Source organism: Sminthopsis crassicaudata, chromosome 4 (genome assembly GCF_048593235.1).
Source record: "Sminthopsis crassicaudata isolate SCR6 chromosome 4, ASM4859323v1, whole genome shotgun sequence".
Classification (NCBI taxonomy): Eukaryota; Metazoa; Chordata; class Mammalia; order Dasyuromorphia; family Dasyuridae; genus Sminthopsis; species Sminthopsis crassicaudata.
Window position 1 is genome coordinate 298085433 of NC_133620.1, and position 23202 is coordinate 298108634.

Here is a 23202-nt window from a genome sequence, read left to right on the forward strand (position 1 = left end):
AACCACCGATGGACCTGTTGATTTCTTTAGCTCATTGGTTCCCATCCTGCACAAAGAATTCTCTCCTACTTGTATTCTCAAATCCACAAGAGACTGGATCCTAGTAGTGGGGAGAGTGTGGGTCAGAAGGGCCAGAAGGAGGGACTTGAAAGTGCTAACCTATAGTTGTGCCCTGAATAAGCCTGCCTTAACTCTTTCAGTGCCTTGAAGCAAACCAGCTCTCTGAAGAAGAAATGACTCCTGGGGGACCCCATTGCTGTGAGAAACAGATTTTTCCTGCCTACATTTCATATCTACTCATAGGATGAACAACTGTGCCCACCCGTCCAATTTAAGAAAGCAATGAAATATATGAAAATGTTGAGATTGCGGAGAATTATTTGTGATGAATTAAAAATATGGTTTGAAGAAAGGTCAGATAGGCTCCCCCAGTTGTCAGAAGGTCACTTGTCAGAAAAAAGATCAGAACTGTTTCCACAAGTGTCCTGGGGTTCAGCTTGATCCACAAACTGGGTGGGACTGGGGCTGGGGTGTTGCTTGGAAGCTCATTCTGTGCCATTAGGACCTGGAGGCAGCCTCAGATTGGCATCAAGAAGGAGAAAATAAGATGAAATACCAACTTTGTCCTCTGCACCGTGCTAAATGGCCTTTAAGGACACCTGTCATTTAATCCTCACAACAATCCTGGGAGCAAACAGGTGAAGTGACTTTGTCTCAGGGACACTCATTGAACTTCAGATCATCCTAACTTGCAGATGCATTTCTCCAAAGGCTGTACAGGATTTACTTGGATATAAGAGAATATAGGAGCTGATTAGGGATAAAACAAAAATCCATTTTGTCTTGGGGCTTTGTGTTAATCTCCCCAAAGTCTAGAGGAGAGGAGATATGAATGGTATCTCAGCTCTTCTCCCATTGAGGAGGGAAAAGAGAAGGAGCCTTTCCATCTCCTAGTGTGGGCATAACAAGTGTCTCTCACATTGATCTCTAGAGAGAATGTACTTCCAGAAAAACGGACGTCTCCCCAGAGATACAAACTCCCCCATTCCTCCTTCTACACATTTTCTGGTATCCCCACTCCCACCAAAAAGTTACCATAAAGCCTCTTACCTCCTGAGGAACAGGAAACAAGACCTCACCTTATGTGTCAATGTGCAGCTTATAAAGGGGTCTCTTCCACTCTCCTCTTTTGCTCCTCTCCCTGCTCCTCTCTACTCTCTCTCCTCTGCTCTTTTATCTCCTCCTGCCTCCCTCCTCCGATGTTCTATAGATGTTCTATCTCCCTCTCCTCCTCCGATGTTCTATAAATGTTCTATCTCCCTCTCCTCCTCCGATGTTCTAGTGATGTTCTATCTCCCTCTCCTCCTCCGATGTTCTATAAATGTTCTATCTCCCTCTCCTCCTCCGATGTTCTATAGATGTTCTATCTCCCTCTCCTCCTCCGATGTTCTATAAATGTTCTATCTCCCTCTCCTCCTCCGATGTTCTATAGATGTTCTATCTCCCTCTCCTCCTCCGATGTTCTATAAATGTTCTATCTCCCTCTCCTCCTCCGATGTTCTATAAATGTTCTATCTCCCTCTCCTCCTCCGATGTTCTATAAATGTTCTATCTCCCTCTCCTCCTCCGATGTTCTAGTGATGTTCTATCTCCCTCTCCTCCTCCTCCTCCTCTTTGTCCTCCTCCCTCCTCCGATGTTCTATCTCCCCCCCTCCTTCCCCCCTCCTCCTCCACCACCTCCTCCTCCGCCTCTACTCTCCTCTCTACTCTCTCTTCTCTTTGTCTGAATCGGTTTGTCTCTCTCCCTCTCTCTGTCGCTCAACCGCTCACACTCTCACTCACTCTCCCAGTCATTCAACAGGACTGGTGACTCTCCTGGCCTTTTATCTTGGTAAGAGTGGGTGAGGTACAAGTGACATCACAAGTCACCATTTTTCCTTCATACCAGTCACCTCCCTCCAGTCACCTCTGTCATTTGTTCAGAAAGAGAAAGCTTGCTAGTATCCTGAACACAAGCCATGCTCTCCCTTCATGGGCTTTCAAACTATATATTTCCCAGTCATTCTCACTAAATATTTTTTGCCACTCTTACACCTACATAGTATCTTTACAAAAGATTCAAAATATCTCTCAAAGCTAAACTTTTCAAATGCTGGTCTCTGTCTGATTGCCCATTCATTAATAAGGAATAATATTTTTGTGTCCAGGGTAGAGAGATAAGGGGAAATTCATATGCTTCTGAAGAAATTTTTTGATTCAGCTGTTTTCCTCTCGGATACATATCCAATCAAGGACAGATAATGTGGCTATCTTTATTGATCGGGCAACAAAATTGCCACCTTCCTCCTTTTCCTCTTCTCTGTCTTCCCTAACCCTTTTTTCTTCCTATTCAGTCACACCCTTGACTCTGATTATTAGGCACAGGGCTGGAGTTGTTGTACAGAGCTCAGAAATCAGGAAGTCCTCAGATCAAGTCCATGCTCCTATTTGACTAGCTGTGTGATCCTTAGGAAATCCTCCTCATCTCAGCCTGCCTCCGCTTCTTCAAATCCAAAGTGCCCTAGATTTGTGAGAATTCAATGAGAAGTCCTTGTAAAACATTTAGTATCATGCCTGATACATAGGAAGTGATTATGAAAGGCTTAGAGCTTTTGCTCCCTTAACTTCCATCTGCACCCAGTCAAGTGGGTTGCAACCCAACCCAAGCAGCTTGTTATCTCCTGAAAATCTCCCAATAGAAGGAGAGAGTTCATTAACTAATCTCATGGAGAATTTGGAAGGAGCAGAATAATCTCTTTGGTGGGGAGCAGCTCCTACATTGGTCCTTTTCATCTTTATGAGCCTCTCTGACTGAAGGCAACATTCCTATTCGTTGTGACATAGTCAGAGTCCTTTTGACCTTCCTCCCAGTCAGCCTAAGATTTCCCCTGGTCCTTTCTTCCCCTAGCTGTCTAGAAGTGCATTGGAGATCACCCATGAAAGAAGGCATTCAAAAGAAGGAGTAACAGGTCAAGGTGGCATTTCAGCAGGGACTTGAAGGAAGACAGGAATTCAGGAAGAAGAGTTGAGGAAGAACAGTCTTTCAGGGATGAGGGACAACCAGGGCCAATGCACAAGATAAAGGAGAGGGAGGGTTTCATTTGAAAAGCAGCAAGGGGCCTAGTGTCACTCAATCACTGAGGATGGTGAGATGGGATAGAAGGTGCAAAGAGCCTGGAAAGAGGATAGGATGCGCATGGGCTAGTTTGGGTGGGCTTTGGGGGTTATTGTGGGCAATGTGATCTGATAGACCCTAGTTCTATTTCTGCCACTTCCTAGATCTATGCCCTTTGCAGGTACTGCAAAGCAGGGAGTTCCCTTTCCCTGGATTCCATAGTAAATGGAAGGGAATAAAGGTTAAGGAGACTGGAAAGGGGAGGGTGGTCATTGGTGAAGACCTTGGAATGCTACACAAAATTCTCTCTTTGATCATACAGGGCATGGTCCGGTCTCTGAAGATTATTGAATTGGGGGTTGAGGGAAGGGACATGGATCTGTGTTTTGGGAAGATTAATGCACAGTTGAGTGGAGGAAGGACTGCTATGAGGAGAAATGCAGCTATTGTTACAAGGGATGATGAGTATTTGCCCCATGGTAGTAACAATCCCAGATGCCACAAGGGTGTCTATAATGGAAATGTTCCAGTGCTAAAAACTGATGGTGTGGGGGATGTGAGGGTGGAGAGAGAGTGAGGATTCAACACTGCCATGGAGGCTTTGAGTCTGGTTACCTAGCAGGATCAGTGGCATCTTCAACAGTACTAGGAAAGTTTATAAGGTGGGAAGTTTTGTGAAGTAACCTTATAGTTTGAGTTTGGGGCATGTTAAAGGAATTAGAGTAGTTAATGAAAAAACAAAATTATCACTGTCTTCAGATGATGGTATACTTGAGAATCCAAGAGAATAACCTAAAAATACTAGGACCAATGAACAGCTTTAGGAAAGTTGCAAGATACAAAATAACTCCACATAAATTATCAGCATTTCTATATGTCACCAACAAAGTCTAGCACCAAAATATTCAAAAAGAAATTCCACTGAAGATCACTGTAGATCATATAAAATATTTGGGAGTTCACCTCCCAAGTCCAAGTCAGGAACTATATGAACGCAATGACAAAGCACTTACCATACACAGAAAGTCAGATCGAAACAATTGGAAGAATATCAAGTGCTCATGGGTAGGCTGAGCTAATACAATAAAAAGAATTCCATCTAAATTCACCTACTCATTCTGTTATTATACTCTACCAATCAAAATTCCAACAAAATACCGAGCTAGAAAAATAATAACAAACGTTCATCTGGAAGAATAAAAGGTCAGGAATTTCAAGGGAATTGATGGGAAAAAAAATGAAAATGAAGGTGGCCTAGCTTTCCAGATCTAACATGATATTATAAAGCAGCAGTCACCAAAACCATTTGGTACTGGCTAAGAAACAGAGAAGCTGATCAGTGGATTAGGTTAGGGTCACATAAGAACAAAAATGAATAAAACAACTCCTTCAAAAGGAGGATAAAAAAAAGATACACAGGATCAGAAAAAAAGAGAGACACAGTATAAACTCAAACCGGGCAAATGGAAGCTAATGACTTTGTGAGACAGCCAGAATCAATCAAACTAATTAAAAAGAATGAAAACATGGAAGAAAATGTGAAATACCTTATTCACAAAATAGCTGACCTGGAAAATAGATCCAGAAGAGTCAATGTAAAAAGTATTGGCCTACTTGAAGGCCAAGAAAAGAAGAGAGCCTGGATAGCATTCTCCAAGAGATCCTTAAGGAAAACTTGCCTGGTATTCCAGAAATGCAGGGGGAAATACTCCCTGAAAGAATTCATCAGTCACCTCTGGAAAGAGATCCTATAAGGAAAATCCCAAGGAGCATTGTTGCAAAAATCCAATCTTAAGGCAAAAATACTGCAAGCAAGGAGAAACAGTCAGGATTACCCAGGACCTGGTAGCTTGTACAATAAAGGATCAGAGGACCTGCAATACCATATTCCAGAAAGCAAAGGAACTGGGGTTACAATCCAGGATTAACGAGGAGACTCAGCATCATCTTTCAGGGGGGAAGGTGGATCTTCACTGAAGTCAAGACTTTCAGTCCTTTCTACTGAAAAAACCAGAATGAAACAGGAAATTTAACCTGTAAACACAGAACTCAAGAGAACTAAAGGAAGGTTAACAGGGGGAAATATATGTATTTAAAAGTTAAAGTGTTTACATCCCTAGAGGGAAGAGCTATATCTGTAACTCTTGCAAACTGTATCTGACACTGGGACAGATAGAGGGGAGCATCACAGGGACTGGGGATGTGATTGTGAATGGACTCTGATGTGATCACATCAAAGAAAAAGACATTAAGGGGTGGGAAAAGGTTTCTACTGGAGAACTTTCTTCTTTGGAGAACTGCGGTTTCTTTCACATTTCACTATATTTCTCATACTTGCTGTTCTTAATTACATTATAATATCCCATTCCATTCATGTACCATCAATAATTTTCCTAGTTTCCTATCAGTAGACAATTAGTTTGCTTCAATATCTTTTCTCAATGTCTGCTTGCTAGGTGCTAAAAAGGATTAGAATACTGAGCTGGCAGTCAGGAAAAGTGACTTTGCCCAATTCAAATCTGGCCTCAAACATGTACTAGCTGTGGGACCCTGTGCAAATGATTTAATCCTATTTGTCTCAGTTATCTCACTTATAAAAGAAACTGGCAAAAAATGGTAAACTGCTTCAGTACTATAAGAAAGCTCCAAGTGAGGTCACAAAGAGGTGGGGAAACCTGAAATGACTCAACAAGAAAAGACAGCATAAAGTAGCCTTGAAAGGCTACACGTGTGTGTGTGTGTGTGTGTGTGTGTGTGTGTGTGTGTGCGCGCGTGTGTTTTGTAACACTTTCAGGGTATATTCTTAATGTCTGATTTATGATGTCAAAAAGTATTACATTTGTAAATTTTGTCTTTTTAAGTGGGCAACTTATTTATTTCTTCTTCTGTTCATCTCACAGTGTGTAATTTTGTAGATATTCGTCCATTTCCTTTAGGTTGTCAAATTCATTGGCATGAAGTTGGACAAAGTAACTCCTAATTATTGCTCTAATTTCCTCTTCATTGGTGAACATTCTCCCTTTTCATTTTTTGGACTAACTATTGGATTTTCCTCTTTCCTTTTTTAAATCAAATTAACTAAAGGTTTATGTATTTTGTTGGCGTTTTTCCTTTAAATTTTATTGAACTGCACCACTTGGTGCGTATATGTTTAATATTGATACTGCTTCATTATAGATGCTACCCTTTAGCAGGATACAATGACCTTCCTTATCCCTTTTAGTTAGATCGATTTTTGTTTTTGCTTGATCTGAGATGAGGATGGGTACCCCTGCTTTTTTGGCTTTGCCTGAAGCATAGTACATTCTGCTCTACCCTTTTACTTTTAGTTTGAAGGTATCACCCTGTTTCAGGTGTGTTTCCTGGAAACAACATATAGTAGGATTCTGACTTTTAATCCAGTCTGCTAACTGCTTCCTCTTTATGAGGGAGTTTACCCCATTCACATTTATGGTTAGAACGGCTAATACCGTATTGCTTGCCATGCTGTTAACCCCTGCTTATGCTTTTCTCCTTTCCTTCCCTCTTACCGCCCTACCCAGTATTAAACTTGTGAACACCACTTGCTTTTCACAGCCCTCCCTTTTTAGTATCCCTCCCCCACCTTAAAGTTCCTCCCCTTATTTTACCCCTATTCCTCACAATTTCTGTATTCCCTTCCTCTTAGCTTACTCCTTCCCTCTCACTTTTCAATGAAGTGGAAAAAGTTACACTACAAATCAAATATGCCTATTGATACACACTATGTTCATCTCCCTCCTTTCTTTCTCTCAGATATAATAGGTTAACTTTGCCTCTTCATGAGATGTAGTACCACCACTTTATACTTTTTTATGACATACCTTTCCACCTCTAGTTTCAAGGACAAATTATACATATGTTCTTTACATATTTTTTACATATTTACATATAGTTCTCAAGATTTCTTTTTACCTTTTTAGAAATCTCTTGAGTTCTGTATTGGAAGATCAAACATTTTATGTAGGTCTGGTTTTTTCATCAAGAATAGATGGAATTCATTTATTTCTTTAAATTTCCATCTTGCCTGCAAACTAAGTTCCTTAGCCTTTTGGAACATGATGTTCCAGGCCTTTCGTTCTTTTAATGTGGACGCTGCAAGATCCTGGGTTATCCTTATTGTGGCTCCCCTATATCTGAATTGCTTTTTGCTTGCAGCTTCCAATATTTTTTCCTTTGTCTGATGGTTCTTGAAGTTGGTCACTATATTTCTTGGTGTTTTGATTTTAGGGTCCCTTTCAGTAGGTGATCGATGTGTTTTTTCATGTCTATTTTACCCTCTGTTTCCAAAAGTTCTGATCCCTTTGATCATTTCCTTGAAAATAGTGTCCAAGCTCTTTTTTTCCTCACATTTTCCAGGGAGTACGATTATTCTCAAATTGTGTCTCCTGGATCTGTTTTCCAGGTCGGTTGTCTTTCTAATAAGGTACTTGATATTCTTTTCAATTGTTTGGTTTTTCTGGGTTTGCTTGACTACTTCATGGTTTCTCCTTGAGTCATTCATTTCCACTTGTTCGAGTCTAATTTTCAATGATGAATTTTCTTCACTCACTTTTTAATATCTTTTTTGTAATTGTCCAATTATGTTTTTAAGTGAGTTTTTTTCTTCTATGGAATTTTTTTCCATTTTATTTTTTAGAGAACTGTTTTCTTTTTCCAGCTCACTAATCCTGTTTTCCTTGGAGTTGTTTATCTTTTCCAATTCACTAATTTTGTTTCTCAATGATTTGTTTTCTTTATCCACTCTGTCTTTAAATGCGTGGAATGACTTTTCCAGGCCCTGTTGCCAAGCTTCCCTTCCCTTTTCCCATTTCTCTTCTAGCTCTCTTGTGAGAGCCTTTTTGATTTCCTCTATGAGAGTCTTGTGTATTGAGGAGCAGATCCTATCCCCCTTAGGAGATTCCTCTGGGGACAATCTGCTTTTAGTCTCCTCAGTATTTGAAGTCTGCTCTCTCTCCATACAGAAGCTGTCACTGGTTAGAGCCGTTTTGAATGTTTTGTTCATTTTGTCAGAGTGGGAATCGTTCAAAACAAATTGACCAGAGAAACAAGAGGTCTGTTTTGGGGGAGATGGGGGTGGATGGTGTTAATGGGCTTCCTCCACAGACTGGGGGTGAGGGCAGCAGTGAGCCACTAACAAGACAGTGATGGCTGCGTTTCATCTGCACTATGAGGCTGGAAGAATGTTCTGAGTCATTCCAGGTGAGGGTTGGGGGTGGCGTGGTCCCTAGGGACGCTAGCTTTTTGGGATTTTATTCTTCAGCTCTGGTGTTTACACCCTCCCCTCTGCTCCAGGCTTGCTGCCAAGACAGAGTATCCCCACTGGGGTAAAAGTCTTTTCTCAGAAACGGCAGAGATCATACCCATCCCCCCTCTGCTCTGAGCTGTGTGAGCTGTCTGTCTTGCTCTGGCTTGCCTGCCCTCAATCTGTGCCCAGTCTGTTTGACCCTCCCCTGAGCAAACACAGACCTTCTCTGGCGAATTTCAAGGATGCCTTCTGTTGGTGAATATTTGTGGGTTTCTTTTCCAGTCAAGCATGGACTCTGAGGCTTGTCATGAATTAAGTCCTAAGAGAAAACACCGGGCTCAAGCAGCTGTCTGCCTCCACACATCCATCTTGGCTGGAAGTCGAAATTGCATGTTTTTTTGATATTCTTTCTCCTAAACTCTGTGCACTCTGGCTTCTCTCCTCCTCTTTCAGAAGAATTTTACTTATTGAAAAGTGACTGATAACCTCTGTAGTGCAAAAGCTGAAAGATCCCTGTCTAATTCTCCTCCTTCAGCATCTCTCTGGCAGCATTTTTGGGAGTGACTGCCTTTTCTTCTCCCTCAGGTTACTCTCTTTTCAGAGTTTTCCCGATTCTACCACCTCTGGGTTTTTTACTGACTTATGTGTCCTGCTTGGCTCTTTGACTGGATCTTTATTCATGTCATGGACCCTGGGGAGGACCCCCTTATGCCTCTGTCACTAGTCATCTATGTCCTGGAAACTGATGAGGCCCAATCGTCATCTCTAAGCAAAATACTCCCAGCTATGTTGATGGGGCTGGAGTCTACCTCCTCAGCTGTGCTCCCCAATTCCCATATAATTCTGTTGCCCATTTTGAATCTGACCCAATTTGCAACTGAATATCCATGTGTCCAAAGCACATTGCATAATCTTGGTCCCCAAACTCTCCCCTTGTCTGAAATTTTCTACTCCGGGCACCCAGCTTTGCAGGATCAATCATCCCTTACCCTTTTCTCTTTCTTTGCCCACATTTCATCCATTAGGTTCTGCAGGTTCTAAGCCCTTCCTCTACAACTCTCCTCCCCCAGAGGCTTGCTTTCCTTTAGTCGCCTTGCCAACAATCTCATGACCCTGTACACCTCTTTAATAAAGGACTCCAGCTGTTCTTTTAGGGTTATGAATTCTCATGTGACTGACTGTCTCTATACTCTGAATTGATCTGGTATGTTCTAGTTTACATTTTATGTATTTGTTCTCCTGCTATTTACGATGAACTTTTTGTACCTTGAACAAATATTGCTAAATGTTGATTGATTGATTCTCACCCTTGGGCATTATGCTGTTTCTTTTCTCCATTCAGCTGCAGATTTCCTGGGGGGAAAGATGTCAAAAATATATCCTAAAAACTTTTATTGCCACCACTACCCCATCCACCCAACTAAAGGAGGAGCAGACCCACAAGGCTCTGAAATCTAAGTTAGCACAGCCCAGGCCTTGCTTTTCTGTGTTTACTCTGCTTGGGCAGTAAGTAGAGAAAGCCTCAACAAGATGCATGAAAGTGATCAATTCTTTCAGGTTCCTTTCCCGATTTCCCCCTTTCTCCAATCCATTTTGCCTCTGTCCTCATCATTAAAAGTTCCGGAAGTGAGGCAACTGTTCAAACAGGACAACCAATACCTTTTCTATTTAGGGCATCCAGTGAGCCAGAACCCTGAGGACCCAGGTTGGCTTGGACTTCATGTTCAACTGGAAATTCCTCCTTCTCAATTTGCACATCTTCATCTATCTGGTGAACAGGGTGGACTGTTGTTTCCAATTTTCCTCTGTATGAGTGGCTGAGCCTCTTCTTCCTGGGGCCTTTGGCAGGAGTCCCTAAAGCCTGTGGCAGGCAGGCGCTACAGCCTGAGAGAAGAGACTGACAGGAATGCACTGGCTTCCTCTTTGACATTTTTGACACAGGCAGGGGTCAGCCTGGTCCAAGGGTAGGGAGTACCCAGGCGGGCCCAGCTGCTGGCACCACAGTGAATGCTAGAGATTTATTAGAGGCATCTGTTCCCCCAAGTTTTCTGGGGAAATGATGTGAGATCTACTGGCGAAAAGGAGAGCCCTGGCCCTCAGTGCAGACTTCTGCCCGGTGGGCGCCAAGTCTGTGCAGGGCAGACATTCAGCCTGTGGGGAAGGTGGGTCAGGGTGTTTGAGGGAGCTTTATCCAAAAATGGTACAATGCAGTGCTGTTGACTGGGGAAGAGGCGGCCTTGGCCCACTGGCAGAGGCTTCTGCTGGTCAGTGGGAATAAGTCTGTAGAGGGCACTTGAGATGGTCGGAACAGTAGTTACAGAGTCTCAGGATCACTGATATATCTTCCCTAAAGTTTAGGGAAAAAAATATTGTTATCTTTCCATGCCAGAAGATTTTTACAATCATTGACCAAAAATAGCAACCTTACTTCAGAGGAACTCAGGATTACAGATTACAAAGCCAGAAGATTTAGAATTATGGACCGATTGTTAAAACAGAATCACCCTAAGGTCAGGGGACTTAAAATTATTGCTGTCTTCCCTAGAAGCTATATCACATCACTGTGAAACATACATAACAGCAGATTTTTTACGTATTCTTTGCTCTTATTGTATTTCCCTCCTTTAAAAAAAAATCTGTACTATAAGAGAAACTTCTCCAGGAGGGGGAAAGAGGGAATGTGTGGGAGAGTATCCACTACTGAAACCATCAGAAATTTGAGTATGAGTGTGAAAAAAGTTTCTTTCTTTCACATGAGAAGGGGTGCTTAGCCTCTGATGCAAAAAGTGTGATTTAAAGAGAGACACCCACCAAGGCATTTTATTCCCCAAGAACTCCCCTCCCAAATCCCCTGGCTCCTTTCTCCATTGGCCAGGGTGCCTAAAAATGAGATAAAAAAGCCTAAGGCTCTCAAATGCTTAACAGAGTAGAGTTTCCCACTCAATCCACTCTCTACCCCACAGGAGCTTCTACTGTATCCCAGGAAATGAGCAGAGAACCAAAACCCAAAATTTTTTTTCTTCAAATCTCCAGTCATCACCCTGGATTATGAAAGCCAGTGCCTGCCCCTAAGGAGCTTACATTTTTTGGGGGGAGAGAACTTCCACCCTGGACCTCCTTTTAATGTCCCAATGGGATTCATTTTTTAAAATTAAGTTTCATTTCTCCAAGTTAATTTTTTAAGCTGTGGAAACCAAATCCATTTAAATGTAAGGCAATAAAAAAGCAAACCTAAGAAGAGAAATCTATTCAAACTAGGTGAGTGGCAATAGAGCTATAGTGTCCTCACTGAAAGGACACCTAAGGTTTCTGAGAAAGGGCAAAAGACAGAGAACATGGGCCAGGTGAATAGCTTTCTTCTTGGCTTTGTGGAAATTTACAGATTCTCCCCTCAAGGAACTATAGAAACAATACAACAAGGACTGATGTGAAACAGGGAGAGAGGCTAAGTGTGTTAGAAGCAACTCCTCCTTGTTTTGAACCTAGATTTTGTTACTAAAATTTACACAAAGTGCTTTTTCTCTGTAATAGCAAGAGGATATATTTTGGAAATGTGTGTGTTGGGGTTCAAGGGGATCCCAAAAAGGTTGGGGTTTCAGAACACCATTACAAGTGTCTCAAAAGAATTAGCAGGCTGAGACCCAGTATGGGGCAGTGTGTATTCTAATTGTAACACCATTAAAAGCAAGCTAAATTCCCAAAGAATTTTGTGAAGAACCAGGAGCAAGAAAGATAAATTTCTAGAGAAAAGTTAAAGAAACTAGCTGCTTCTCTTCTCTGAGATGCTAATTTGGTGGCTTAGAGGTGGAATTGAAGAGTAGCCTGGTTCTGACTTTGTGCCCAGGTACAACACCCATAATTCTCTGGGCAGATCTGGGCGTGGGGAAGGAAAGTGGGAACATGGGAGTGTGTTTTTAGGCCAGAAAGGTCTCTAGGTCTAGTGGCTGACACCCAATTTTGTTCTGCAGCTGCTGTCAGCTGTAAGCATCTCCTTATTGTTGATATTATCTCATTGGAGTCTGAGAAACTGTTATCACTGATCACTGATAACTCTGTTATCTGAATGTTGTCTGACAGCCAGCAATATTTGAGACCTGCTTATATGGAGAAAACTGGGGCAGGATAACCTAGGGAAAGAAATATATCATTTCCAACTACATCAATTCCAAAGCCAGGTGGCTTCAGGGCCACTTCCCTAAAAGCTGTAGCCCATCAGTGTGTATCACCTAAAATTGGTAAACAACTGCTAATAATGAATTTCCCCCAAGTCTGCTAAATACCTAATCAGTATCTGTGATTGATGTGAGTGTTGGTTGATAATCTCATGATCAGAGCACATTCTCCACAGGAGGAGCTGAAGAATGTTAACTCAAGTCTTCCTTCAATGCCCATGAATCATATTTGATTTTCACTTCTCAACAGAGTTTTCTTTTAGATGGGTTTTAAGGCATTTTAGGGTCTCTCTTTGGCTACTGAAAGAAACCACTGACCACCAATTTACTGATTGCTGGTTAGACTAATTAATAAATTGTTTATTAATTAGCCAGGAATTCTCTCTCTCTATTCATTTATATGTATATTATACACATATAAACACACACGTATATATATACACACACACATATGTATAAACACACAAACATATATATGTATATATATATATATACATATATAAATTTGTACATCTATATGTGCCTATATATGTGTATTTCTGCATCTTAATCCTGCCATGGATATAGCTTGTTTTATCATCAGTCTTATAGAATCATGAATGGTCATTATGAAACCATAAATAGTCTTTATATTGGTCCTAGGTCTTGCCATTTTCAAAGTTGTTTTTCATGTCATCACTATAATTTCATTGCAATATAAAAATTTCAGAAATGTTCCTTTTTATAATATTGATGTTCTAGTACAAACTGTTCTTCTGGGTGTATTCCCTTAGCTCTGCATCAGTCCATAATAGCTTTCCCTATATTTTTTGAATCATCTTCCTCATTTCTTAGCTGGAAAGGACTGAAACTCTTGAGTTGATGCAGTGAGGTGGGATGACCGAGCACTTGAGGCTAATTACCAATTGGACAATAGTCTATTACCATATGCTTGGAAAATGGCCCTTCCCACTAATCCCTGCTGGCTCAATCATTTGATGTCTATAGAGAATTGTGGGCAGGATTAGGGGATAGAGTAAGACAAGCCAGTTGCACTTGGTTGGTGGAAGTGGAAAAGAGAGGTCCCAGAGATGCTGTGTCCATTCCCTTCACTTCTACCCATCAAGACCAAAAATAAAGAACAAGGACTTTTGCTTATCCTGACTCTGGCTGATTCTAAGGTATCCAGGATGCTAACTCGGTCTTCATATTTAGTGCCCAATGTGTGGATCAAGGCCCTAATTTCACTGAAGAAGTCCCCCGGTGACCAGAAAATAGGGCATTTTATTAGACAAACAGGAAACTTACTTTGTTTAGGGCTAAACTAGTAACCTTTTCTAGCTGAAATGGGGCAGATATTAGGAAAACTTTCTCCCCCATGCCCAGCCCCAGCCAAACCCCCACCCCAAAGGGGGGCTATAGAAAGCCTACTTAAGTAGATTAAGGCTTAACAGTAACTTGGGAACAGATTGCTAGACTCTTGGGCACATTAGAATGCTTGTCCCCTTGGTTCTTAAAGGAAGAAGATAGAGGGCCAGAGAATTGGAAACTAGTAGGAGATCAACTATGTGAATACTACAAAGATAAATGTCCTCATTTAATTTCCAAGGAAACATTCTACACATACAAAAAATTACAATTGGCCAGAAGTTATAGAATTGACTGCAAGTTATAGAAAAGGGAAAAGTTTTTAGAAGAGCCAGATGAGGAAGTGTGAGGAAAAAGAGGAAGGCAAAGAACAGATTCATGGAGATATCACCAGAGGGCATGAGTAATTAAGTGGGGTTCAAGGATGTGGTGATTCTCCCTCTCACAAGGCAGCTTCAACTCAGCCTATTGAGCAGGTCTTTGACACGCCCCCATTAACTCCACTTTCCAGGATGGAGGGGAGGAGGAGGAGTGGAAGGGGCAGTGATACCACCAGCACCTCCTCCCCAGCAATCACCCCCTCCTATAACTAGTTTGCAAAAGATATTACTTAAAGCCACAGAAGAAGGGCAGGATTTAGCTGATTTGAAAATAGGAATGTATCCTGTGATTCAACAGTTTCAGGTCAAGAAAGTACACTCTTTTTGATATAGAAATCCTCAAAGACCTGAAAAAGGCTTGCTCTGTTTTTGGGGCTACATCAACTTATATTAAGATGTTATTACACAATTTGGCTTATGAAGTCTTAATCCCTAGGGCCTGGAAATCTATAGCAAGGACATGCTTAGAACCTGGACAAAACTCCTTGTGGCTTTCTGAATATAGTGAGCTCTGTAGGATACAAACCTAACAAAATAGTCAAAGTGGGGTTAATCCTCCTATCACCTATGACCAACTAACAGGTGTAGGTTCTTATGCAGACATTTCAGTACAGATTACCCCATAGCAGCATATGAGCAAATTGCTGCTACTGCTATCAAAGCATGGGCTGTTCCCCCCGGTAAGAACAACAAGGGTGAAGCCTTCACAAAAAGAGCACAAGGGCCAAATGAATCCTCTGCTGATTTTGAGGGACGTTTGCAGACAGTTATCATAGGAACTATTGGTGAAAATGCAGCCACAGAAATTATGATAAGGCAACTTGCTAAAGAAAATGCTAATGAGGTTTGCAGAAAACTTATACTAGGACTACACAAGGATGCTCCTTTAGAGGAGATCATAAGACGCTGTGCCACAGTGGGCACAAATACCTTTTATAGCCAGGTGATGATGCAGACTTCCCAAGATCCGAACATGGAAAGACAGGGTCCCTTTTGGCAAGGGACTTCCAGGGAGAGTCATCAATGCTTTCATAGGCAGCTGAAAGCTCAATGTTGGCATAGAGACAGAGTGAGAAAACCCAGCAGGAGAACAAGACCCAATGTCCCATGTTGAAAATGCAACAGAGGCTTCCACTGGACAACAGAATGTAGACTGATTCAGGGAAGTGGGATGAGGGGCCCAGCCCCAGGGCCCAAGGCAAAATATACTTGGATCATGATGGCAGCCTATGCTACACCCAGAGAGTGCCTAGAAGTTTAGTAGCCAGACACAATCCATAAGCTAGGAAGCAACCTGATGGGAGAAAGGGATTACAATTGGGGAAAATAGAATTGTATGCAGCTGGGACAACTGAGATAACGTCCTGTAGAGGTGAAATCGGTTCTTCTCCAGCCGATGGATCCCTTGCCTCCAGGCACAGTAGGCTTGACCATTTTACCTCCTGAGAGTACTTACAAAACAGTGTCCATCCATACACTAATGGGGGAAACTGAGGAATTTGTAGATAATATCCCAGTCACTAATACAGGTAGACAATGTGTGACTTATCAACCACGACAAGTAGTAGTATCAGGTTTACTGATACAGACTTCTAATGGGCAATCTGGTGATAGTCTCCCAGATTCTAACTGCAAGCAACAAAATCCAGGAATATACTGGACAGCAGCTGGGACAGCTGACCGACCTATGCGCACTATATAAATGGTATAACATTAGAAGGATTGCTAGACACTGGTGCAGATCGCACAGTCGTCACAGGTGCCAGCTGGCCCTGTCACTGGCCAGAGATTAAGGCAGACACCTAGATGTCAGCCATAGGAAGAACAATAGCAGCTGAAATTAATGCTACCCCCTTGAGATGGATAATTAAAGGTGAAACAGTAGTTTTTCTTCCTTTTATATTGAAAAAATCCCCATCAATCTGTAAGGAAGAGACATTTTACACCAATTAGGATTAAAAATGAGTACTTTGGTTTTTTAGGCAGGGCTGCTGTTGAAGGCCTGCCGCCACTTTCACCTGTTCCTATCCAATGGAAAACTGATACACCAGTGTGCATAGAACAGTGGCCCTTAGGTAGCAATAAAAGTCAGGCCTTATTAGATATAGTACAGAAGCAACTTGACCTAGGACTCTTCTCTAAGTCCTTGGAATTCCCCAATATTTGTTGTCAGAATGAAATCTGGAAAATGGAGAATGTTGGCTGATTTAAGAAAGGTAAATGAACAGATGGAAATGATGGGAACTCTTCAACCTGGCATTCTATCTCCTACTCACTTGCCTAGAGAATGGCCTCTGTGGTTATATACATTAAGGATTGTTTCTATTCTATTAAGGAGGATATGAGGACAAAAAAAAGAAAGCTAAGAAACTGAAAAAAGGCTCAATTTGTATTCAGAATTCATCAATTTTGTCTCTGAAAAGGGATAGCTTTATTTCATCATGAGTCCTTTAGAGTTGTCTTGGGCATTGCATTGATGAGAATAGCCTACTCCTTACTATTATTGTGTATGAACTATGTTCTTCTGTTTCTGCTCACTTCACCTTGTATCCAAGCAATTCTAAGGTTTTTCTGAAACAATGCCCTTTAGCATTTTTGGTAACATAATAATGTTCCCTGACAATCATATCCAACAAGTTGTTCAATTATGCCAAACTGATGGGTATCCCTTTATATTTCAATTCTTTGCCACTAAAAAAAGGTGATGTAAACCATTTTGTTCAAATAGTTGCTTTCCCTTTATCTTGGATCTCTTTGAAAGACACATATAGTCTTTGCCAGTATTGCTGGGTCAAAGGGTATGCCGAGTTTTATTGTCTATTGGGCATGATTGCAAAAGATTCTCCAGACTGCTGGTTCAAATACACAATTCCACCAAGAGTGCGTTAGTGGCCCAATTTCTGCACATCCCCTCCAGCTTGATCATTTTCCTTTCCTGCCACTTTAGAAAATATGAAAAGTGTGAATTGGTACTTCCAATTGTTTCAATTTGTATTTTCCATTTTATTAGTTATTTACAGTTTTGTCATATGACTATTGATGACTCTGGTATGTTCTGAAAACTGTTGTTTATATCGTTTAATGATTTATCCGTTGGATGATAGTATTTGTTTTAAATATTGGGCTCTATTCACCATATGTTTGGGAAATGAGGCCTTTATCAGAGATATTTGCTGTACATTTTGTTCCTATTTTCAGAAAGAATGTTTTAAACGATAAAATAATGAGGAACTTGTAAGGCCTGATCCATCAGTTTGGGTACCTTAGAGGATAATCCTATTATCATACCAGCCCTAAACACAATAAAGAGAAAGAAGGAACCAAGCCTTTAATAAGTAACAGTTATGTGCCAATTGGGGAAACTGAGTTGATTTAGCCAGGGCCACATAGCTAATAAGTAGTTGAGCTCACTTTTAAACTCAGGCCTTTCTGGCTCCAGACTTAGATGACCTCTGTGTCATCTAGCTGCAATAGAATAGACTCTGTGGGTATCACGTGCATTGGGGGGAGAGGTTCACTAAGAGGAGCAGGTGAGAACTGAGACTGAGGAAACAGAAGTTTCATGACTACTACACTTACTTAAGACTTAATGCTTTTTAAAGTGCAGAAGCCTGGAACAAAGGGCAGGCAGAGTATCTGACACAATCTAAATTCTCTCCTTAGCTTCTTTTTTGTCTGGAGAGTATGGTTCCTTACACATACATAAAATGTGCATGTTGTTGTTAGGTGTATGAGACAGATGAGGAAGGTTGGAGGAAGGATCAGACAGGGCAAGTGAGGCAGAAGGAATGGCTTGAACAAAGCCTGGAGGTAAGAAAACACTCCTGGTCCTGAAATTGTCTTTTACATGAAGGAGAGGGAGGGCAGAGATGTGTCAATGAAAGGAGGGTGTATAATGGAGAGATTTGAATAGAAAGAAGCTGGTGTCATGTGCTGCTGCCTAGAAAGACAAGTTACATTTCTTGAGTTTTGATCTCTGTGCTTAAAGAGAAGGAATTCAATAAACGATCCAATAAAATAAACTTAGATGTGATTAGACCCAGAGGAAAATTCTTGGAAAGTTTGATGATTTTGAATCCAAGAGAAATTCCAGTGCTGCAGAGAATTAAAGGAGAAATAATACTTCATTTTTTTTCCTTTTTAAAAAAATCTTTCTGCTTTCAAAGTATAGACTTGGATAATTTTTGACATTCACCGCCACAATCCTTGTGTCCTAATTTTTTTCACCGTCTCTTACGTAACTACAATAGGGATATTAGATTGAGTGGAAAGCAATAATACAAAACAAAAATGAGGATTTTGTGAATTTCATTGCAGCCCTAATGACATGATTTGACTACCACTCCTCCAAATCATAAACTCTCTCTATGACATCTCTTATCTAACTTTTTATATTTAGGTCATCATTGTGTAACAATATACACAAAATTGCTCCAGGGCCAAGGACAACTGTAGTGTGATTATTCTCTTTCTTTTCTGCTAAGGTTTCTCTCTCCTCTAGACCCAGAAACCCATCAAGTAGGTTCAGTAATAGGGGATTCTGGCTTCTGGAAAGAGAGATTAGATTATTTTTTATCAATTAACTTTAGCTTCCCATCTTTGTTCCAGAGTCCCAGAGAGAATCATGTAAAAATTAATTCTGGCTTATGGTTATGTTCTCCCAAAGAGAAGACAGAGAAAAAATTTCAAGTTTCGACTAATTCCTTGCACACAAAAACCTGTTAAAAGCCAAAAAACAAGACATAAGCAAAAATAACCCATAACAATTTTTATTTGTTATTTTATAATCAGAAATTTTTTGACAGTATACATGCATGAGTAATTTATTTTTATATCATTTTCCCTTGTATTCATTTTTCCCATAACAACTTTTACATACTTTCAGGAGACTGGTATTAAAAATAGCATTTCTCATAGGAAGTCCAGAGATAGACTTACTCATTACTTATGGCAGAGCTTTGAAGGATGAAGGAGAAAACACAGAAGTTCTCTCTCTTTCTGACTAATGCAGCACCCTATCGCTCTGCCACTGTCATGGGGTCTGTCCATCTAAGATTTATTGCATCATACCAAAGCACCAGGCCCCTCAGACTAGAACCATACACATTGTGGGTGTTTCCCTGATTTAGAGACTAAGTCATTATCTTATTATTGTAGAGCCTTTCTTAGGTATTAATGAATGACAGTTCATTCAACTAAATATTGTAGTTTGGACAATGGACATTTAAAATCAAGTTTCTTTTATGAGTTCTTAGAATTATCTCTTTTGACCAATAAGGAAACTCAGATTATCTTCATATTCTTGGTCCTTCACAACAGGTCCCTAACCTCCTTTTCCAAACTTTTCCATTCCATTCTGTATTCTATGATTTTCAAACTGTCCTTTTTGTTCTCACATAGGAACTGTAACATCTGCTTTGCATTGGCTTAGAATCTCTTCTATCATCAAGTCATGCCTTCCAAAACAAAACTTTCTATCTTTCAAAGCAATCTCAATAAACTTGGGATAGAAAGTTCACTTCTTTTTTCTGTTTCTTTTCCCTCCCATGGTTTTTCCCACTTGTTCTCCTTTTTCTTTCCCATTTCCATTCTAAATTTCAACATCCATTAATATGTATATCTGTGATGTGTGTGTGTGGGTATACACACATACACGCATGTAGATAGACATATGGATGGATTGATATACACAAAAACAAAAAGCCATGAAACTATCATCCAAAGTCAGCTATTTGTGCTGAGTAAAACAGGGGAGACTCCTTTTTAAAAACTTTGCTTTTAACTTTGAATATGAGCCAGGTAGCCTATATCAGATGGTGATGGCACATGCTCACTAATTGGCTTTCTTCATTGAAAATCTGAATTAATCAATAAATGAAGCAGGATTAACCCCCCATCTCCTCATTTGAAATGTGAAGTATACAAAGTGGTCTTTTAGGTGGACATTGCTCAGCCTTTCCCTAAAAAGCAGAGCACAGATTGAATTCAGTGTATATTATCTTGAAGTATTAATAAATTCCTTTTGTCTTATTTTCTGAGTTTGCTGTATTTGATTAGGACTTCAAGGCTTAATCTAGATTTCTTTTATGATTCTGGTAAGTCTAGCCAGGATATTGGGGGCGTGGCTCTTTGCCCATGTGACTCTCTCCAAGAATCTACTCTGATTTTGCCACTAACATTTAGCTCTTTGTAAAGTGCCAGATCAGAGTAGATTAGTCTGAGAAGGAAAATGGTTAGAGATTGAAATTTCCCAAACTTTGGAAAGATAAAGACAAATAATTTTGCAACTCAACGTTCGATGTTTCCTCCTCATTTGTGCATGAAGAAATGGAAACTGAAAAGAGGCAAATGAGTATAGTTCTTCCCCAATGTAAGCTTGCCTAGGAACAAAACATTAAGAGATGGGGTGAATGGAAGCAGTGAAAAACATGTCCCTGGCAGCAACCCAGTATCAGTATGCACCCCAGTGAGGAGCAAGCTGACCCTGCAGAATGATCTTGTAGAGACAGAGCTATCCTGTACTGAATTCTACTGCTACCTTATACAATCTGAGGGTTCAGCTACAGACATTGACTTCCAGAGGCTATCTTATGGGAAGCAGAAGGCTCATGACCACCAGTTGACTTATGACATCCCTAATTAGCATAGTTAGGACACCTTTTCCATAAAGGGTCCCATCTTCCTCCTTGTTCCCCATTGTTCCCCGCCTTATGGCTTAATAACTGTGCTTGACCTTGAGTGATTTGAGTGGAAATTCATACTAAATTCCATACTTCCATAACTTTCCATTATGCCATACTGCAGAAACTAGGCATGGACCCACACTTAACACCACATACTAAGAGAAGATCAAAATGGGTCCATGATTTAGGCAGAAAGAATGAGATCATCAATAAATTAGAGGAATATAGTATAGTTTACCTCTCAGACTTGTGGAGGAGGAAGGAATTTGTGACCAAACGAGAAGTAGAGATCATTATTGAACACAAAATAGAAAATGTTGATGACATTAAATTTAAAAAGTCTTTGTACAAACAAAACTAATGCAAACAAGATTATAAGGGAAGCAACAAATCGGGAAAACATTTTTACAGTCAAAAGTTCTGATAAAGGCCTCATCTCTAAAATGTAGAGAGAATGGACTCTAATTTATAAGAAATCAAGCCATTCTCCAATCGATAAATGGTCAGATATGAATAGACAACTCTCTGATGAAGAAATTGAATCTATTTCTAGCAATATGAAAAGATGCTCCAAGTTATTATTCATCACAGAAATGCAAATGAAGACAATTCTGAGATACCACTATATACCTCTCGGATTGGCAAGAATGACAGGGAGAGATAATGCCCAATGTTGGAGGGGATGTGGGACACTGATGCATGGTGGAGTTGTGAATACATCCAGCCATTCTGGAGAGCAATCTGGAATTATACCCAAAAAGTTATCAAAATGTGCATACCAGTTGACCCAGCAGTGCTACTACTGGGCTTATATCCCAAGGAAATACTAAAGAAGGAAAAGGGACCTGGATGTGCCAAAATGTTTGTGGCGGCTTTTTTTGCAGTGACTCGAAACTGGAAAATGAATAGATGCCCATCAATTGGAGATTGGTTGGGTGAATTATGATTCATGAATGTTATGGAATATTATTGCTCTGTAAGAAATGACCAGCAGGATGAATACAGAGAGCCTTGGAGAGACTTACATCAACTGATGCTGAGTGAAATGAGCAGAACTGGGAGATCATTATACACTTTAACAACAATACTGTAGGAGGATGTGTTCTGATGGAAGTGGATATGCTCGACAAAGAGAAGATCTAACTCAGATCTAATTGACCAATGATGGAGAGAATCCGCTACACACAGATAAGGAACACTGGGAAATGAGTGTAAAGTGTTTGCATTTTTTCCCCCCAGGTTACTTTTACCTTCTGAATCCAATTCTTTCTTTGCAACAACAACAAAAAATTTGGTTCTGCCCACATATATTGTATCTAGGATATACTATAACATATGTAATATGTATGGGAATGCCTGCCATCTAGGGGAGGTGCTGGAGGGAAGGAGGGGAAAATTCGGAACAGAAGGGAGTGCAAGTGAAAATGTTGTAAAAAATGACCCATGCATATAATACTGTCAAATATATAATAATTATAAAATTAATGAAAAAAGAAATGATTCAGCAGAATTTGGTTGCTTAGGTAAGTGAGAAGCAAAGTCACCTAAGTTGAAATGATTCAAGTAAGAGAGAAATCTACATTATACTTGGGTATATAAAATTGTTTTAGATGTCATTGTTGTGAATGTTTATATGAACACATGTGTATATATATTTATGTAAGTATATGCATATGATCATTTTCTGTATACATACATGGGTTCATGAATGTGTTATATCCAGAAACATATTGTGTGTACATAAAAATATATGTGCTGAACTGAAAACCTGCATGGCAGATATATAGGGGAAGAAAGGGGGAAAAAAGTTAAAATTACAATTTTCTCAATATTCCTCCATCTTGCTTACATCACCAGACTTCCTGCCAGAAGGTTGGGTAAATAGCTCCTAATCATTGCTTTAGTTTTTTGTCATGGGTGGTGAATTCCCCCCTTTCATTATTTTTTATTAAAGCTTTTTAATTTTCAAAAGATATACATTGATAATTTTTCAGCATTAACTCTTGCAAAAGCCTGTGTTCCAATTATTCCCCCTTGTCCCCACCTCTTCCTTTAGATAATAATCCAATATACATTAAATCCAATATATGCATACATATCATGCAATTATCTTGCTGCACAAGAAAAATGAAATCAAAAAGAAAAAAATGAGAAATAAAATGCAAACAACAAGGAGAGCAAGAATGCTATGTTGTGATCT